Here is a 19442-nt window from a genome sequence, read left to right as displayed (position 1 = left end):
TCCTTCCCTGCCTTTTACAGTGGAAATGTGGGGAGACAAATGTGTGATGTGCCAAGTCAAATGCATTTTGAAAAAGTAAGAATGTGGAAAACGCATGCCTGGGGCCTCATTAAGAGTTTATATTTTATTTTTATTTATTTTTATTCTTTTTTTTACAACGCGCAGTATCATTCTTTATTATGAAACTAAATAGCAATCATATGAGTGGGGAAAATACATGGAACAACTGATCCTCCCGGTGGTATGTCACCTGGCCTGGAACGTAACTTTGGCTTCTTGGTCAGTCAGGCCTCTTTTCCCAGTCATGGGCATGGGCATAGGCTTGAACGCAGTGAAGATCTGACCAGCTCTGGTGTAGTTCCACTCATTTGTAGGCACTTCTGAGACCACTCGAGTTTCATCCCAGATTGAGTGGAGAAAGCCTGTACCATTTCCTGCTGCTCCTGGGAGAGGGTGACCATGGAGCTGGAGGTCAGTGTAGGCTCTTGTTTGGAAAACACACTCTGAATCTCATTAGGGGTGGCATCTCTCACAAACAGCTCATCATTCACAATGCACAGAGTGGAATCACTGACAGGGGTAGCGATGAAGTTCCGGGTGAAGGCACGAACGAAACCCTGAGACTTTCCTTCCACTTCCTTGAACACCCCACTGACAGAGAAGCAGATCATCTTCTCCATCTGGAACCGCATGTCCACCATGAAGGAGCTGAGGTCATGCTGTGTTTTGGGAAGCACATAGAGGGAGCACAGGATGTCATATTTTGTATGCTTCAGCAGCTGAACACACAGGGAGAAGTCCTTGAGATTCTTCATATTCCTGTTTTCCTTGAAGTACTCGCACAAGTTGCTTGGCACTGGGTCTTTGGGCTTGAAGGAAATGGCCAGGAAGAAGCAGGCCTCATCATGGTAGGCACCGAGGAGACCCTGATGGTTTCCAGAGTCATAGATCAAGTAGTACCGCTGCAGGAATTGCAAGACTAGATTTTTCAGTTCCTCAGATCCTTTGTAGCTTTCTTTGGAGGGCTGTGTTGAATATGGCATGTCAGTATCAATGATATCTGGTGGGGTTAAGTCCTGGCCATCCAGGCGTAACAGCTTGGGAAAACAATCCCTGATGGCACTTATGTAGGTGGACTTGTCTGGAAAGGTATCACACAAGGGGTTTCCTTCTAGCCAAAGCTCTTCAAGATTCAGCCCTTTCATCGTGTTTAACTCCCACACCAAGTTCAGCTCATTTTTGGAGAGGTTCAGAATCTTGACTCTGGGGCCTTCTCTATAATGTCAGACAGGCCATCCAGCCCATAGTTTGTTGTTGCTCAAGTTCAAAGACAATAGCTCAGGGAAATTCTCTTCAGTGATCTGTAGGGTGGCAGCCATGCAGTTTCTTCGATTCAGGATTATATCAATATCATGGTCCACCAAATCTGGGTCAAAGCGGAGACTCTGGAGATCAAGAGCTTGCTGGGAGACATCAAAGCGTTTGTTCATGGTCAGCTTTAGCTGTTCCATTTCTTCTGGCTCCAACTTGTACCGCACAGAGTAGGGTACACTTGAGGGATTGACAAAGATAGATATCTTCCGGTTCTCCTCGTCACAAATCTTGTAGCTTACATCCTTCAATGCAGAGGCAGTGCAAACTTCCTGGACAAAGAACCGGGCCTGGTTTTTAATGTAGTGGAAATCCACTGGAACGAAGGGGACACTGCAGTGTCTCTGGATTGAATTCATTAGCCATGCCTTGTCATACTTTCTCCCATAGGGAATGGTGATCTTGAACCAGCTCCCCGACATTCCATCTTGTGTGTCCTCTTCCACTTCTCTCTTCAGATTTTTTCTATATCTCCACAGAGTAATATGGATATGGCCTTTGTTATGCCATTTCACTCTCCTCTTGTTGCGTCAGGTGTTATAAGGAGTATGTCTTACTTGGAGGTCCTCCTGGACATCCCCCATCAACACATTTTCATTATATCCTCCTGGAGGGGTGAAAGCTGCGGCTCAAATCCACCACATTCATAATGAGAGTTCCTTTTGTCAAAATTACCTTGGAAAGAATGCCAAACTTTCTTTCTTCCTTGAGGTGAGCTACCCCCATCATTGTATTCTTCACTTCTGTATTTTTTATCTTTCTCACATGGAAGAACATATTTTTGTTGTCGCTGTCTTTCAGACATAGCATTGTGTATGTCAAACCTGGAAGTGCTGACTTCTAGGGCCTTGACTGGCAGGGTCCACATGACAGAGAGATCGAAGTCACCTCACGGTTCAGAATACCTCAAATTTTCAAGAGTTTATATTTTAAACTGGCCCTTATTAAATAATAATCGAGCTGAGATGCCTTCAGAAGATGGGATGGCCAGTAGAGAGTCAAATACCAGCAAAAGGCAAGTTAAAAGCATCATTTGTCATCTGTTTTATTTTTCTTGCTTTGCAATTCATGGAGAAACGTGCCTCATTTCAAGAAAGAAAAGTTATAAACATGTTCTCCCTTGAGTAGCAACTTAGGGAGATCAGTGTATGTATGACCATACCTTCTTTATCCCTGCCCCCCAATACAAACACCTAATACACCGATTTCTCTTTAGTGAGTGGTTCTCAAGTTTTAACATATCAGAATCAGCTGCTGGGTTGTTAGAGCACAACCCATCCTCACCCATGGAGTTTCTGATCCAGTAAGTCTAGGTGAGGCCCAGGGATTGGCATTTTGAAGTACCCAGGTCATGCTGATACTGCTGGTTCAGGGATCACACTTTGAAGACAGTTGCTTTGGTGTGTCTCACTGAGCCTCAGGGCAGCAGTTCTAGAAAGGTAATGAACATCATAATCACCTGGGAGCTTGTTATTTTTTTTAATAAATTAATTTTTTATTGGTGTTCAATTTACCAACATACAGAATAACACCCAGTGCTCATCCCGTCAAGTGTCCCCCTCAGTGCCCGTCACCCACTCACCCCCACCCGCCGCCCTCCTCCCCTTCCACCACCCCTAGTTCGTTTCCCAGAGTTAGGAGTCTTTATGTTCTGTCTCCCTTTCTGATATTTCCCACACATTTCTTCTCCCTTCCCTTATATTCCCTTTCACTATTGTTTATATTCCCCAAATGAATGAGAACATACACTGTTTGTCCTTCTCCGATTGACTTACTTCAGTCAGCATAATACCCTCCAGTTCCATCCACGTTGAAGCAAATGGTGGGTATTTGTCGTTTCTAATGGCTGAGGAATATTCCATTGTATACATAAACCACATCTTCTTTATCCATTCATCTTTCGATGGACAACGAGTGGGAGCTTGTTAAAATGCAGTGGCCCTACTGTTGATTCTTGACCCCGGTTGAACAGGAGAACCACTTCGGGAGGTACCGTGTCCCGGATCCCACCACAAAAAAAAAAAAAAAAAAAAATGATTTTTGAGGCAAAATCATTGAGGCTGGGGCTGAGGAAATGTAGTTTTAAAAAAGCTCCTCCAGTGATCTTAATACCATGGAAGGCTCATAACCACTGCACATCTGATTTAAAACCATGTGTTGTGGCCATGGGGTCTGCATTGAGGAACATGTTCCAGGCAAGTCTCATGCACTTGAGAGTGCTTTGGGGAGGAGACCTGAACCTTGCTCAAAGGCTTACCACCCATCCCCTTTGCCTCCAGGTGCAAGCTCTCTCCTGTGTAGTTCTAGGCTTTGCACTAGGTCCTCCCCTGTCTGGAAAGCTCATCTTCTCCTTGTTTGTGTGTGTGTGTGTGTGTGTGTGTGTGTGTGTGTGTGTGTTGGGGGGGTGGTTAACTCCCTCATGTCCTTAGGCATTAAGCTCAGAGAACTCCTCCTCCAGAAATCCTCTGTTGTCCTTTGCCATAGTGCCAATTATACCATACGGCAAATTTTCTTTCCACTTTTCTACAAGTCTCTACTGTTGAGGTGCTAAGCTCTAAAGGCAGGCATGATTTTACTTTTGCTGACTGTAATTGTCACAAAACTAGGTGCTCAATGAAATCAAACGGATTGATGTTAATTAAATTCTACAAAGAGAGAAGAACCTGATTTTATCCCTTTGGCATAATATTCTCTTTTCCTTTCTTTTTAAAAATATAAATCAACATACATCTGGCTTTGTAAGTAGGATTAGATAGCTTCCTGACGTGAGAGAAATGCCCGATGTTAAATAAAATCAGCAATAGTACATTCAGTGATCCTGAGAAAAGTCTCACTTTTTTCTTTACTCAAATGAGGTCTGCTCTGATACTATGAGATCATTGTAAAAGTAGATTTAAGAACCCCCTACACTTGAATGCCTGCTGCTCTAAATCTTCTCACTTAAGTTCATCCTGAATTTTTAGCTGTATTTTTGGAGAGTGTAACCATATGTTCAAACAATTGTTTTGACTGTGAAATTCCTTAGCACACTCCAAGAAGTGATCCCCAAGTCCTGAGGTGGGGGGCAGGAACCTGTATGATGCTGTGGGCTCCCCTGAAAGTCCGGGCAGTATCAGATTCCTCAGGACAGATGACAGGCATCTCCTGCCTTCTGCACAATGACACGTCACAGGTTTCTAGCTTGTCCCCTCTCCGTGTGGCTCCCCCTTGCCCCGTAGTATATGCCACAACTGTGCAGCCGTAGTTTGTTACAGCAAACTTTTGAGTTTGAGACACAAACACAAACTCAAACAAAAGACACAAGCCTTTTGAGTTTGAGAGGAGAGAGGTGGTGGGACATGTTTTCTTTCGTTTTCAGCCCGGAATATGCTCAGTGTATATCTCAGCATCCACGTAGCTCATCTTGTATTTTTCATTCTGTTATAAAAGCCAAAACTTGACCACAAATTACTTATAACCAACAATATCCTATGTCGTGCTAGGGAAAAAAACATGAATATCAAGGAAAAAAAGGAAAACAAATGCCTTGCTTGGTTCTAGTGATTTTTTTCTAGCATATACTATATAATAGTATGCATGTTTCCCGCTTTAATGAACTTCAGCATTCCGCATTGCTAAGAACAGTTTTATTGTTGTGACAACAGATACAAATTGGTAGACTTCAATCTGTTGTCAATCTACAATCCTGTGGAAAACTGTACCATGGACCATTATTTATTTTGCACGTGAACAGATGCTCCTCTGTTTTGAGATTATCCTAAAAATTTTGGGCTAGATATATAGTATTTCAGTTTTAATATAAAATTATCTCTAGACTTTTGGGATAAAGAGATCTCTACTGGGATCCCTGGGTGGCGCAGCGGTTTAGCACCTGCCCTTAGCCCAGGGCGCGATCCTGGAGACCCGGGATCGAATCCCACGTCGGGCTCCCGGTGCATGGAGCCTGCTTCTTCCTCTGCCTGTGTCTCTGTCTCTCTCTCTCTCTCTGTGACTATCATAAATAAATAAAAATTAAAAAAAAATAAAGAGATCTCTACTTAAGAAGAGTGATAGCTTTCTCATAAACATGGTATCAGTGAACACAGGCAAAACCTGAAAATCACCCTGAGGGCTTCACAATCAGTAAAGGCAGGAGGTGCTTTGGCCTTCTACCCCTAATGTACTTTGCCTTTGGGTTTTCCTTAATAAAACACTATCTAGTCCTGCAATGTCTCCAGAATGATTGCAGTTATATGATTACTGGCATATGATTACTTGTGTTTTATTTTAATGCAGTATTTTAGCTAAATGGAACATGGAAATAGATGCTCATAATAATTATCAGTCAATTTGTATTCCCTTTAACTTTTAAGCTCCCAAGCTGATTTACCTAACTTCACTTCTCAGTTTCCTACCAGTATATCCTACAGTTCTGGGAAGTGAATTTATTCATTCATTCATTCACTCATACATACATACCCTGCTGTGTCCTAGTATGTTTTCAGTTGCCTGTCTTCTCCATGAAGCTGTTAAGCTCGAAGATAGGAATGTTATATTACACGACTATCACTGTTTCTGGTATAAACTGTGCTCATTGGATGTCCATTGAATAAAAGAATGGATGGATACTTCTCAGAAGACTGGTTGACCCCTCCAATATGCCATAAATTGCATGTCTTGAATTACATTCCTCTATATGTGTATTTTCCTCTTTGCTTATATCTATTAATTACTTCAAAATGCAATTAGTAATTCATTTCCTCCAGAAATCTTTTCCCAATTAACCTAATCTAAACAGTTATTTTGCATATTCTAAGTATATCAATTATGTATTCAATTTATGTGAATTTAAACTTTACTTAATAAATTCTTTTCGGTAAGTATTCCTACTTCACAATATGCACATAAGCTTTCTGTCCACAAATGTAAAAAGGCATTGTACGTGCTGAACAAATGTTAACAGGCATACATAAACTGTAAACTACGTCCGAATATGCAAATAGCAAAAATCAATATCATAGATCTGCTACCTCTGTGACCTATTAGGCAGAAATTTTCATCAAGGTCACTGTTTTGGGTTACAGAAAACAGAATTTCATGAGTTGACAGCCTTGAAATGTTGAGATAACACTCCAAAGATAATGCACCATGCAATATGCTGTTACCATTCTAGTTTTGTCTGTTGTGACATAAGTGGCTAACAGAAGTGTTCTAGATATTTAGTTAAGAAAGGTATTGTTTTTTTCATTATGATAATTGGATTTTACACGTTGAGTGCACTTATTCGTATTTTTATAAACATCTAACGAATGAATTGAGAATTATTAGAAATTAAAAGATAAATCAGAAGGACTCAGTGAGGACCCAGGACCCTCAGTATGCAAAATCTGCATAGAAATTGCAGTGATGGGAACTAGAGAAGTAGAAAGAAACATCAATTCATGTACTATACAAATAAAGGTGCAGATTATCCCACAGGCCATATTTTGTGCACCTATTATATCCAGGGGTTACACTGCTCTAATTATATTTCCCTGCTTCCCCTACTAACCTGGGAACCACAGAGCAGCATTTGTATTCTGTTCATCTCTTTTCTTAATACCTAGCCTGAAGTTTAGCATAAAATAGGCCCTCGGTATTTATTAAACTGAATTAAATATGTACATCTAGTAGGCCAGGTATCTTTTACCCTTTTTTGCATCTGTATATTTATTCATTTAAGCCAATGTACATCTATATTTATTGATATGGAAGAATGTTCACAATGCCTTGCTGAGAGGGAAAACAGGTTTCAAAGCATTTAGGGAACCATCTTACCTATATAAACCATCTTACCTATATACCTATATGGTATCCATATATCCATAAGCTAAGAATGCACAGAGACAGACAGTCAGATGAGATTTTGGATGATTTTCACTGAGATCTCCATATTTTTTTCACATTGTCTGAATCTTTCATGGTGAGCTCAGATAGACTTTATAACAGTGAAACTATTCAAAATGTAGATAGGATATAAATTGAACCAGGAAGCCTCAGGCGCACACCTGCTCCTTACTAGCCGTGGTTAAACTATTTGTCTAAGTTGAAATTTAATCATATGTGAGAAAGGAAGTCAAATAGATCTGTCCTTTTAACACTCTGGGATTACTTTGAAGACCATTGTGGGTATGACCTTGGTGCAAAACTTGGTGAAATAAACTCTTGCTTATATCAATTTTTACTTTGAGCCCTCATTCTGTTCCATCAATAGGGAACTTAACCTTGGCTCTTCCTGTAATTTCATATCCTTGCCCTGCAAAGATATACTTGAGTTCTGGCATCTTACGTGGTGTTAAGGTTTGGGGATTTGCAGGGAGTAGGGGAGGCTGTCCCTGGTTGGGGGGCAACAGCCATAGCTGATGGGATATCCATTCTGCTGGCCTGGAGAGGCTCTCTTCTACTTGCAGATACCGTTTGGTATCCCAGGCATTTTGGAAATCTTCCAATAGCCCCTCCTGTCCAAGTCACCATTTCTCTCTCAATTCTTGCTCGCACAAAACTGCAGGGTGTAGAACCTGGGCTGGGAAACTTCTTTGATTCCAGAATCCTTACTTGCCCTCCCTTTTGCTCAGAACCCAGCAGAGTCACTTCCTTTTTTAGGGGAAGAGGTAGGGAAAGCTTTATTACTCTTTATTTATGTTATCTATACCATGGAATCTTCTCCAGCTCGGGACTCATAAATTTCTTCTCTTTTATATCTTATCACAAGACTGTGCCAAGGCTATGAGTACAAGGTCTGTTCCTGACTGAGTGAAGTAAAAAGGAACAGGTATAAAAGGAGGAAACAAAACCCAGAAGTATCTTGAAATATTTTCCTGACTGTTGTGAAAATGCTATGACTCTAGGACAGTATGCAGAGTGGACACAGACTAACTAGAAGACACACTACCAGTCCTCTTACTAGGGTTCTGAGAGGGCGTTAGATCCTAAACGTCCTAAGATCCATCGAATGTGATAAATTATCTCATCTCTCTTGTACCTAGAGTGGTATTAGCCATACACTCCCCTTTTGGTAATTGAGAAAACAGTTACTCAAAGCAGCTCCCAGGGGGACTAATTATGCCCCTGAGCTTATTGGGAAAGATCCACAAGACTGATAACTGTGCTGCAATTCAAGTGAGGAGATCCTTACCAAAAATGTAGTAGGAAAATTGTAGCAAAAATGTGTAGATGTCTACTGCAGGAATGAGGGATCAAGAAGAATGTTCTCAGGAGCGAGTGGCAGGTATGAGAAGGAGAGGCAGGAGTCCTGAACTCTAGAGACCGTGATAATACCAGTCCTGTCTTATGAGGGCCTGAGGCTTTGGCACTGTGAAGCATAGATGCTTGGTACAGCGGGAAAGCAAGAACAGGAAACAGGAATTCTTTTGGCTTTTGTTGTTTCAATATCTTAAGAGGATAGATGGTATCCTGAACCTAAAATTGTGGCATGCTACAAAACTAGGCCTAATGTCACATATTTTAAAGAGAAGTACAGAGATTAAGGTCAAGATTACAAAGTGAAGAGAAGTATGGTCTTTGAGGTAGGACAGGTGGTCCAAGTTAACTCTTCACCGCCAACTTCTCCTTAACTTCAAAGACTCCATTTGATTTTCCATAAAAATAGAAGCTGCCATTTGTCTTGTTAGGTTGTGGGGAGATTCAAATGAAACAGATGTAAAGAGCCTAAGATAGTTCTTGGCATATAATATATGCTCAATGAATGCCAGGCATTATTATTAGCCTTGGTTTTATTTTAATTGCTCCACAGTAAGACAAGTGCACCCACTATCTTAAGTTATAAAAATATAAACTGGGATCCCTGGGTGGCGCAGCGGTTTGGTGCCTGCCTTTGGCCCAGGGCGCGATCCTGGAGACGCGGGATCGAATCCCATGTCGGGCTCCCGGTGCATGAAGCCTGCTTCTCCCTCTGCCTATGTCTCTGCCTCTCTCTCTCTCTGTGACTATCATAAATAAATAAAAAAATAAAAAATAAAAATATAAACTATAAAAATACTTCATCTTTTCCCCTTGTGTAGCCTTTTGAAAACTACTCAGAGGATAAGAACTTGTGGTTAAAAAGAGGGAAAGAGAGACAAAGTTACAGAATCCATGACTTTCTTGGGAAGCATAAGGAGCTATTTTTTGTGTCTTCCCATTTGTTTAGTGGTGAATAGATTCATTGCTTTGTTTATTTTACTGCAGGATTAAATGGGATGTGTGGGTAATTGGATTTCTTGTGTGGGTGCACGTGTGTAGTTTCTATTTCTATAAAGTGCTGATCCTGGTCGATTCTAAATACCTTTAATCTTGAAAGATTCTGTTTTCTTCTGGAATGCTCTTGTACCCACGAAGTTAGTAATGGAGTATCATTTAAATAATATACTGTGGTGAGAACATAACAAAGTGGTTAAGAGAAGCATTTTGAAGGTTGACTTAAAATGCATTGACTTTGAAATAAATATACATCTGGTATAAAGAATGGATTCAACTAAATATACACGTTGGTTTCCCTAACAGATAAGACTTTGGGAAGATATGTGTTTTGTCTTAAAAATATTCTAGTTTGAGTTCACTTGTATTATAGCTTACATAATACTAATTAGATGCTGGCTTAGAAATATGTGTTAGTCATAAAATTCTGGCTAGATTCACATCAGAAATCTGATAGGGTAAAGAACAACGTGATTATTCACATGTTTAAAATCTTGAGGAAAACATACTATGTACCACTTCGTAAAATTGTTCCATGATGTTGAAGAGAAATAATAAAATTGTTCTGTACAGAATCTGAGCACTGAGCAACTAGACTCAGACCTTATTTCTTAAACATTTAACTGAGCTGTGATCTCCCCCAGCTCTCTGAGCCGGAGTTTCTAATAAAACAAAGTGTAGAAAGCATCCATCTCACAAATATATTGGGGGGATTTCTTTGGATAAAACTAATGGAGATTATTTAATGCATTAGATTTCTTTTATAATGCTTGCTTTGAAAGATTAGAAAACCTCCTTCCTAATAAACTCTTTATATTGGATATTTACTATTAGTAGTTAATAGGTATCTAAATATGTGATTTTACCTGCTGTATTTAAACTAAGGAATTAATTAACTTATTTAATACCTATTACATATTCAAATGAAAGACTCCTAACTCTGGGAAACGAACTAAGGGTGGTGGAAGGGAAGGTGGGCGGGGGGTGGGGGTGAATGGGTGACGGGCACTGAGGGGGGCACTTAACGGGATGAGCACTGGGTGTTATTCTATATGTTGGCAAATTGAACACCAATAAAAAATAAATTTATAAAAAAAATAATTCAAGTTAATATCCCAAACCATGAAATTATCAAAACTTTTTTTCTTAATCTGTCCAGAATTTCAATGCCAAATTCACCTAAAAAAATAAATATGCGGTAATTTACTGATTATTCAAAATGGTTTAGGATTGTCAGTGTGTTCTGTTTCCTTGTCTGCACTCTGTATTCATGGTATGTTCGGAAGGGCTAAGAGGTGTGAAGCAATATGGCTGATGTCAGATGGTGGGGTATGTGTCCGTGGTTTAAAAAAATGCCTCAGGGCATGTCTCATTAACAACTTTCTATTCCCTGTAAAGAGGTCTTCATCCTTGCTTTCCCTCCTAGCCTACTTGACTTCTGGCCTTTTCAAGGTTTGGCCTTCTCATTTGCTCTGGGGAGTCTGAGGCTGTACCTCACTTGAGTCCAAGTGTTCAGAGAAGGTGTGATTTTTGTCCTTTTGTGGTGCTGGAGCTCAGCTTGCCTTCCCTCTGTGAGAGAGGAGGGAAGCATCATGTGGGCTCTATTTACCTTTGGTAACTTGTGCACACAAGAAACACAGAGAGGGAAAGATCTAGCTGGGCATCCAGGTGAGACACAGACCAATGGCTTACAGCAAGAGAGAGTAAAGGGGTGCCTGGATGGCAGTTGATTGAGCCTCCAACTCTTTTGGCTGGGGTCATGGGTTGTGGGATGAGCCCCATGTGGGACTACATGCTCAGTGCACGGTCTGCTTGGGACATTCTCTTTCTCTTCCTGGGCCCCCTCTCCCTCACTCTACAATAAATGGATGAATCTTTAAAAAGAAAAATAAGAGTAAAAATGATGACACCATCAAAATGGCATCATACATTGTTCTATCTTCAGTGCCACTCACAGAAGACCATTGACAATTCATAGACAACACACCATTGGGAAAATCCTCAAATCCGGGGGTGAGGCTGAAGCAGTCCCTGAACAGAGAGCAAGTAGAATACCATTGACAATTCATAGACAACACACCATTGGGAAAATCCTCAAATCCAGGGGTGAGGCTGAAGCAGTCCCTGAACAGAGAGCAAGTAGAATAGCATTAGACAGGTGAGAGGAGCTGCCACATTGCTCCTTCCCCAGGCCAGCACAGACCCACATCCAGATCTCCTTGGGCCTACGTTTTTCCAGTGGGAGGAGAGTCTAAGGTGAACCACAAGCTCTCCTGACCTTGTGGGATGCTTCTCAAGAGGCCCACTCAGATCTTGCCTCCTGCAGACCCTGAGGATCAGAGAGATTGGGGGGGGGGGGGAGGCGGGGCTTACAGCGACCAGCACTCAGGCCTGGGTGGATCGCATTCTTCCTTGCAGGGTGCCTGAGCAGAGAACCTAGCTAGTGGCTCTGCAGGTGTGGCCCTACATGGCCGAGGAGTTCAGTTAGCAGGTCTCCTTGCTTTGGATCCCTAGCCAAGCAGTCTCACCAGCTATGGAGCCTGTTCTATAGCCTCACAGGGGGCAGGAAAGCAGATCTGTAGCCCTGCTTCCCTGCTGAGTACAGCCTCTAGTCCCCCCAGCCAGGGAGTCTGACCAGAGAATCAGGTCTGATGGTAATTAATTAATTAATTATCTTAAAATATACATGTGATGGAATATTCAACCACCAAAGAGAAAAGCATGTTACCTCTTACAACAACATAGATGAACCTTGAGGGCATATCCTAAGTGAAATGAGTCAGAGAGCTAAAGACAAATACTGTATAATTTCACTCATATGTGGAATGTGAAACAACTGATCTCATAGAAAAGAGAGCACTTCCTTGATTGCCGATTGCCAGAGGTAGGGGTGGGGTGGGAGGAGAAAAATGGGTGAAGATGGTCAAAGGCTATACATTTCAAGTTATAAGATTTTTTAATAATAAATTCATTTTTATTGGTGTTCAATTTGCCAACATACAGAATAACACCCAGTGCTCATCCCGTCAAGTGCCCCCCTCAGTGCCCGTCACCCAGTCACCCCCACCCCCCACCCTCCTTCCCTTCCACCAACCCTAGTTCGTTTCCCAGAGTCAGGAGTCTTTATGTTCTGTCTCCCTTTCTGATATTTCCCACACATTTCTTCTCCCTTCCCTTCTATTCCCTTCAACGTGGATGGAACTAGAGGGTATTATGCTGAGTGAAATGAGTCAATCGGAGAAGGACAAACATTATATGTTCTCATTTATTTGGGGAATATAAATAATAGTCAAGTTATAAGATTTTGAAAAGATCTGGGGGTGTAATGTATTACATGGTTAGTATAGTTAACAATTTTGTATCGTGTATTTGAAAGTTGTCGGGACAGCCAATCTTAAAAGTTCTTAATACACACACATGCACGCACAAATATAAGTGCCGGGAGTGATGGATGTGTTAACTAACCCTACTCTAATCATTTCACAGTATATCTGTGTATCAGACCAACCATCACACCCATACCTTAAGCTCTTGCGGGTGTGTTACATGTCAATTACATCTCAGTACAGCTGGAGAAAGATACATTCTGTAACGTACATTTCAATAAATAAACAAACTCAGGACCCAAAGTGAGTGTGAAAAAATGAGAAGGAGAAGAGCAAGGTTATGTGTGTTCTCAGTGGCTGGAGAATTACTGAAGATAAATATTTTATTAGATCATAAAAAAAAGAGAGAGATGGGAAGATATCGAGGATGAGTCTGATTCTGTTTTCATTCTATTTAGTAAATGGTAAGATCTTCTGTGAAGACATTCTCTCCCATTCACCCAATCCTTTACAAACATTTGTCTTTAATAGAACTGTGTCCCTTAGTCCTGCTGACTTTTATATATTCAGGCTTAAATTACAATGAATATTCTCCTTGTCATCTTCAAGAAGAGCACCACTAATTCACAGTTTGCAGGGGAGATACTAGTGAGTTTTATCTGGTTTTCATTAGTGTTGATGCACGGTAAAGCACAATCATTTGTTGAATGAATTTATAATGAGTGAATAAAGCATCATGTGAAAGTGCTCACAGGGTACAGAGGCAATCCTCGAATAATGTTCTCATTCACTAGTGGGAAGTGGCGATGGAACTGCTTCTTATAAATACATTTACTCGTATTCATGTATATAGACAGTACATATATGTATACATATCCCTTATATATGTATGTAAATATGTGTGTAAATATATGTACATACATAAATAAGAACTCAAAGCAAATTTAAATACACAAAAATTTACAAAGGGCCAAAAAAACGGAGGTGATTCAAATTTTTTTTTATTCAAAATTTCTAATGAAAACACATACACATGAAAAATCTCGCTTAAAAATACAAGGAAAAGATAATCTCTATTCCATTCTCAGAACTTTAAGATCTGAGCGGAGTAGTTTGGCCTTTTCTTTAGAATCGCCATGTACTTTCTTTCTAAACACTTTTCGTTTTAATGTGACTCGGGCTGATAGTCCTTGAGATTTTAACATTTGGGCACTATAAATATTATTTTACTCTTGTGGCCCACTGGACAACCTCAGAAAGAAGAAATTTTGGCAACTCATCTATAAGGGAAATGAAGTAATTACCATTTTCCATTTCTCTTTGGATTTCTGATACAAGCCTGCCAATACTGACTGAAAACGCTTTGGAAAGTAGTTACTAGGATGTGAATATTAAGAAATATTATGGCTTTGTCCCCCCACGTTCCCCCAGACCCAGCATTCTTGAAAGAAGGTCTTCCACTCTCCTATTTTGACTGTATCTGTGGCTGTTCCCTGTGTCAGAATTTCTCTTATTCTCAGGCAGAAGGCTCATCCCCATCAATTAATACATTCAAATAGACGTGAAGATGTATTCTCTGACTCATCCAAAAGATAGTCTCTGACCTCAGTTTTTTATTATTTATTCGGGTGTGAAGGCTGATTCAATTTCTTGGCTGGAAACAATCTGAAAAGTTGTCTAATAGTAAAAGGTTAAGGAGAAGGAGAAGAAGAAAGCGTTATTTTGCGATCTTTACATAAATTTTGCAGCAAAGTGTTAGCCAGGCTGTATGAATCTAACTAAATCCCCTTGGTGTTATGAGTTTTAGTCAGCACATGCCTAAGCTATTTGCATCCTAAGAGACAAATGCAGAGCACATGTCCCGAAGCAAGTCAGTGTGAGAGTAGTCTGGACTCCAGAGCCAAGAATGTGGATCTTGGCTGTAAACAACAGAGGGGGAAAAATGTCTACATATAGAAATACAACATTTGTCTTTAATGTCTAGGCTCTTTCCTTGAAACAGTGGGAAATGCTTTCAATGAATGAGAGGAACCTGCCACGGTGCGGTGCTAAGTCACAGCCGTTTGGCTGCGTGTGTTTGACCATGTGACAGATTTTGTGAAATAGAAAATACTGTTGCATTTTCAACCATAACTAAAGCCATAAGGCAAGGTTTCTGGCTTCATTCACAGCTTACTGATCAGACAGGTGCACCAAATGCTGACAAGGAGCAAAGCAAAGCAAAACAAAAACACTCATATTTATGAAAATGTGACCTGATGTAATTATTCCTTAAAACGGGAAAACGTTAAAATTTTCTGAATGGTTTTAAGTGTGGTAGATCTTTTAAAGATTTGGTGGAGAGGGTGAAGTTAAGATTTATTCATAATAGAGATACCGTTTTGTTTAGACGATTGGTTGAGAAGACACAATGATGTAATGAAAAAAACACCTTGTCGTGTATATTGAAACCGCAGAGCATCTCATTCTAGAGACTCGTGGCTACATCTAAAATACGGTAAAGAGAAACTCTTTTTCCCCCTGCTTTACTTCATTCTTAAAGAATGCCCAGGCGATCCAGTAGGTAGGAGATCATCTTGTTGACTGTGTAATTCAGGTGACTATTACTCACCTTTGGCAGTGCGGGAGCATGGATGTTAGAATTTAAGATTTGGGTAAGAGAGTTTGTTAATAATTAACCTAAAATCACAGTGGTTCCCTTTTGATAACATTCTCTGTGATGCATGGATGGCATCCCTGGGGCCCAGCGATCATCTCAAAAATACGTGAGCAAGCTTAGAGTGTAGGTGCAGAGTTAGGAAGACCTGAGCTCCAGCTGAGTCACTACTTCTATGAGATTGGGGCAGTTACTTGACTCTGAAGCCTTACTTTTCTCCTCTGGGAGGATAATGCTACCATCTACCTCCTGAGATGGGAGGTGGTGACAATTAGAGGATGTGCCAAGCATTCAGTTGGCACTCAATAACTGCATGGTGAATAAGGCTGGATGATGAAAGCAAGCCAACGGGGATGTGCTGCGGAGTGGGAATCATGGACCAGGCCCTCACACTTGATGGCGGGCAAACCAGTCAGTAAGGGCAGGGGCAGGGTTAAGGGCGAACAAAACCGACTTCTGGCTTCTCTCACCACACAAGTCCCCTTTCTTTCTCTTCCGTTGGTTCAAAGCTCAGTAGTCCCAGTTCGCTCTTCTCCAAAAACTTCACACAGACCAAACAAGAATAGAACAAGATGGATTGAGAAGGGGAAGCTTTGGCCCCAAGCGCTGGTAATGTCAGGGCAACTTAATCGCGTTGTGCAAATTCAATATGATGTTTTAAAAATTTAAAATTAAATAATTATATGAAAATATGTCATTTGGCTATTTGTATTAAAATATTTATATTAAAAAATTTTATAGCCAGTTTAACTATTTAATGTTCATTTTTTAATGTTCATTTTTATATGGCAAGGATTTGCTATGCAGTTCATAGACACTGTCCCTTTTAATTTTCACATAGGATGACACACACACACACACACACACACAAAAGAATGATGACAAATGGTTACTCTGAAATTTACTGAGTATAAATCACACAATTTTTCAAATAGTACTTGGTGCATTAGTTATAGAAGTACTGGAAATACAGAAATGTGGATTATCACAAGAGGTGCAATCACATCAAATTCTTTGCTAATATTATTATCATTCTCTAAAGAGAAATACATTTTTTCCTCCTTCACCGTACTAGTGGTCCGTGAGGGGCTGTTAAATACAGATGCCTAGACATGCAAGCGTGAAAAATATTTTTATCTAACTTCTATGATGAGAATGCTCTCCAGCACAAAGTGGATTTTCAGACCACCTCATGGGCAAGCGAAAAACAAAAGTGTGGTTCAAAGAATAATCCCCGAAGTGTAGGTGCTAGTGATCTGGAAATCCCATAAGGAATACTCATCTTGAAAAATTTATACCTTCTTCTCTTTTTGCTGAATGAAGTATATTGTGAACAAGCAACTTGTCTCTTAGAATTTTGTCACTTATGTTACCAGCTGGTTGCAATCAATATAAAGATGAAAAATCCAAAGCTCAAACCATCCATGTGTTCATAAAATTGCAGGGCAGAAAAAAAAATTGCAGGGCAGTTCTTAAACATTTATTAAGAGCTCACAATGTGTTAGTGTTAAAGGAATGCAGGTGAGTATCTGAAGACCGTAGGTAATGCCGAAGTTTCCTCCACAGGAGCAATACACAAATCAATGAGAGCCGCCATGTGGCGGTTGAGCTGTGACACGTTCAGTTGGGAGAGAGGTGACAGCTGGATAATCCCTCTGTGCTGACTGGGATGCAGGCCATTGGGTTTACCTAGAGGGCCTGACTGAAGTGATAACGCAGTCGTCTGAGAGCCTCTCTGGGTCTCCCGTAGCTAATTCGTGGATTATGATAGAACTTGCAATAATAAATAAAGAAACTTATGATAGAACTTGGAATAATAAATAAAGAAAGTCCTTTCTTTATTTGCTCTCTGGACTCCTTTAACTCGTGGCAAGCATTTCAACCTAAATAAGAAGTATCAGGATATCAGGATCCCCTTTATAAATGACTATGGTTTTTCATGCCTCTTAAGAGTTTTTCATTTGCTTTCTTTCTGAGATTAAACACACACACACACACACACACACACACACACACACACACACACACATTGGCTCTTCAACTGCCGCGCAACAGCTAGGTTGAGGCTGGATGTTTCTAATCATTCTCCAATAAAGCCGACTCTGTGCAAAATCCTATATTCTTCTTTCACAATAACCTTAAGCCAAATACACACTTCTAAGCATTCCAGTCTGTAAAACATACAAAAACATGTCAGTCATTTCCTATTTTCTCAACTAATATACAAACCTGAAGGAGCGATGAACTTGAGAAAGTTGCTAGATCCCGAAACGTCTAAAAATATATTGAGGGTCCAGCGGTGTAGGTCTGCAGGTCGAAGGGTGCAGTGCTTTGGCAAATCTAAGTTATTCCATTCGTTGGTCTTAAGCTTTTCCTATAGAAGTGGAAATGCTCATCAAGAGGGGTTAGCCTGAAACAGGTTAATTTCTTAAAATAGACTTATTTTCTATTGCATATGGACTAAGAACTTGATCTCCGAGCTCCAATAGCCTAGCAAGGAAAGTCTGTTTCATCATAGAACAGCCAAATGGCCTCGGGCAAGTTCTTTATCCCCTCTTCCCCTCCGCGTTCTCAACTATTAAAATGATAAGAACTCTGTGGTGGGCGGCCTCTAAGAGAGCCTCCTTGATCCCTACCTCCTGGCGTTTGCACACTTGTGACATTCTCTCTTTTTGAACGTAGGCTGTGCTGAGTGACTCTCTTCCAATGAGTGGAATATGGCAGATGTGATAGGATGTTGCTCCCAACGCTGGGTTTCGCAAAGACTGTAGCTTCCTGCTTGGAGGTGCTTCCTTGCTCTTTTTTCTTAAACCTTCAGCCCTGAGGGAAGCAAGTTGCCAGTTGTGAACAGCCCTGCCAGGAGGGACATGTGGCAAGGAGCTGGTGTCTCCAGGCAACAGCCAGTGAAGAGGCCTGCCAAGAGCCAGGAATATGAGCCTGAGGCACACAGGCGGTGCCTGATTTCCTAACTCCCAGGAACTATGAGCTAATAGCGGTTATTGTTTTAAACTATGAAACTGGGGGCTAGTGACACAGCAGTTGGTACTAATACAGGCTAAGATAATAATCACCTTATGGGATGGCGGTGATGATCCAGCGTGGTGATAGGCTAGCACAGAGCCTCGCACAGAGTCTGGCACACAGCACGATCCCCGGAATTGGCAGTTGTTCCTCGTTGCATTGAAAAGAATTGCTATGATCTGACTGTTCATGTTCCCCACGTTCACTGATGGACACCTGACCCTCAGGGTGATGGTGTTAGGAGGTGGGGCCTTTGGCAGGTGGTGGGGGTTAGTGCCTTTGTAAGAGAGGCCCACAGAGCTCCACAGCTCTTCCACCACAGGTGTAGTAGAGGGCCGCAGCCCGGAAGACGGCCCCCACCTGACCATGACTGTGAGAAGTACGTTTCTGTTGTTTATAAGCCACCCAGTCTGGGTGATATGGTTATAGCAGCCCAAACAGATGAGGATAAAAATGAGAACTTCTTAGTTTAATATTTTTTTAAAACAGAAGAAAGCTAATGAGGCAAAACTTGTTAAATTAGGGTAACTGTTTTTCATATTTAACTGTTCCTTTTTGTTCGTGAGTCGTATTTGTTACTACTAAAGCCTGCTTACATTTTCCCTTCTACAAGAAGGAAAGACTCCTGTGACTAATATCGCAATATCATCCTGGATCAAATTATTCAGAACACTTTCTTCCTCCCAGGAAAGCATCTGGTTACCTATATAATCCATGACCTCCAGCCTGCACATACCACCCAATATTTTGAGTTGCCTGCACTGAAGTTTATCATCCTGGAGGAAAAAAAGTCACTATTCTCTTTCTGTGTGTAGGGTACATGATTGTGGAAATTTGTGCTTTGTATTTATTTT

The 19442-nt window shown here is 40.9% G+C and overlaps 1 long non-coding RNA gene and 1 pseudogene across 1 annotated transcript; both read right to left on the bottom strand.

The window, feature by feature from the left end:
* Positions 1-246: 246 nt before the first annotated feature.
* On the bottom strand, positions 247-2237 carry LOC112649818 (nuclear RNA export factor 2-like; annotated as a pseudogene).
* A 15138-nt stretch (positions 2238-17375) lies between these two features.
* LOC112649810 (uncharacterized) lies at positions 17376-18566 on the bottom strand. The gene is made up of 3 exons (XR_004807068.2): positions 18204-18566; positions 17797-17941; positions 17376-17450 (listed from the first exon to the last, which is right to left on the bottom strand). It is a non-coding gene; the product is annotated as an uncharacterized LOC112649810 (long non-coding RNA).
* Between the last annotated feature and the right edge of the window lie 876 nt (positions 18567-19442).

Source organism: Canis lupus, chromosome 19, assembly GCF_003254725.2.
Source record: "Canis lupus dingo isolate Sandy chromosome 19, ASM325472v2, whole genome shotgun sequence".
Taxonomy (NCBI): domain Eukaryota; kingdom Metazoa; phylum Chordata; class Mammalia; order Carnivora; family Canidae; genus Canis; species Canis lupus.
Note: the sequence above shows the minus strand (reverse complement) of the source record. Positions and strands in the feature narration are given on the sequence as shown.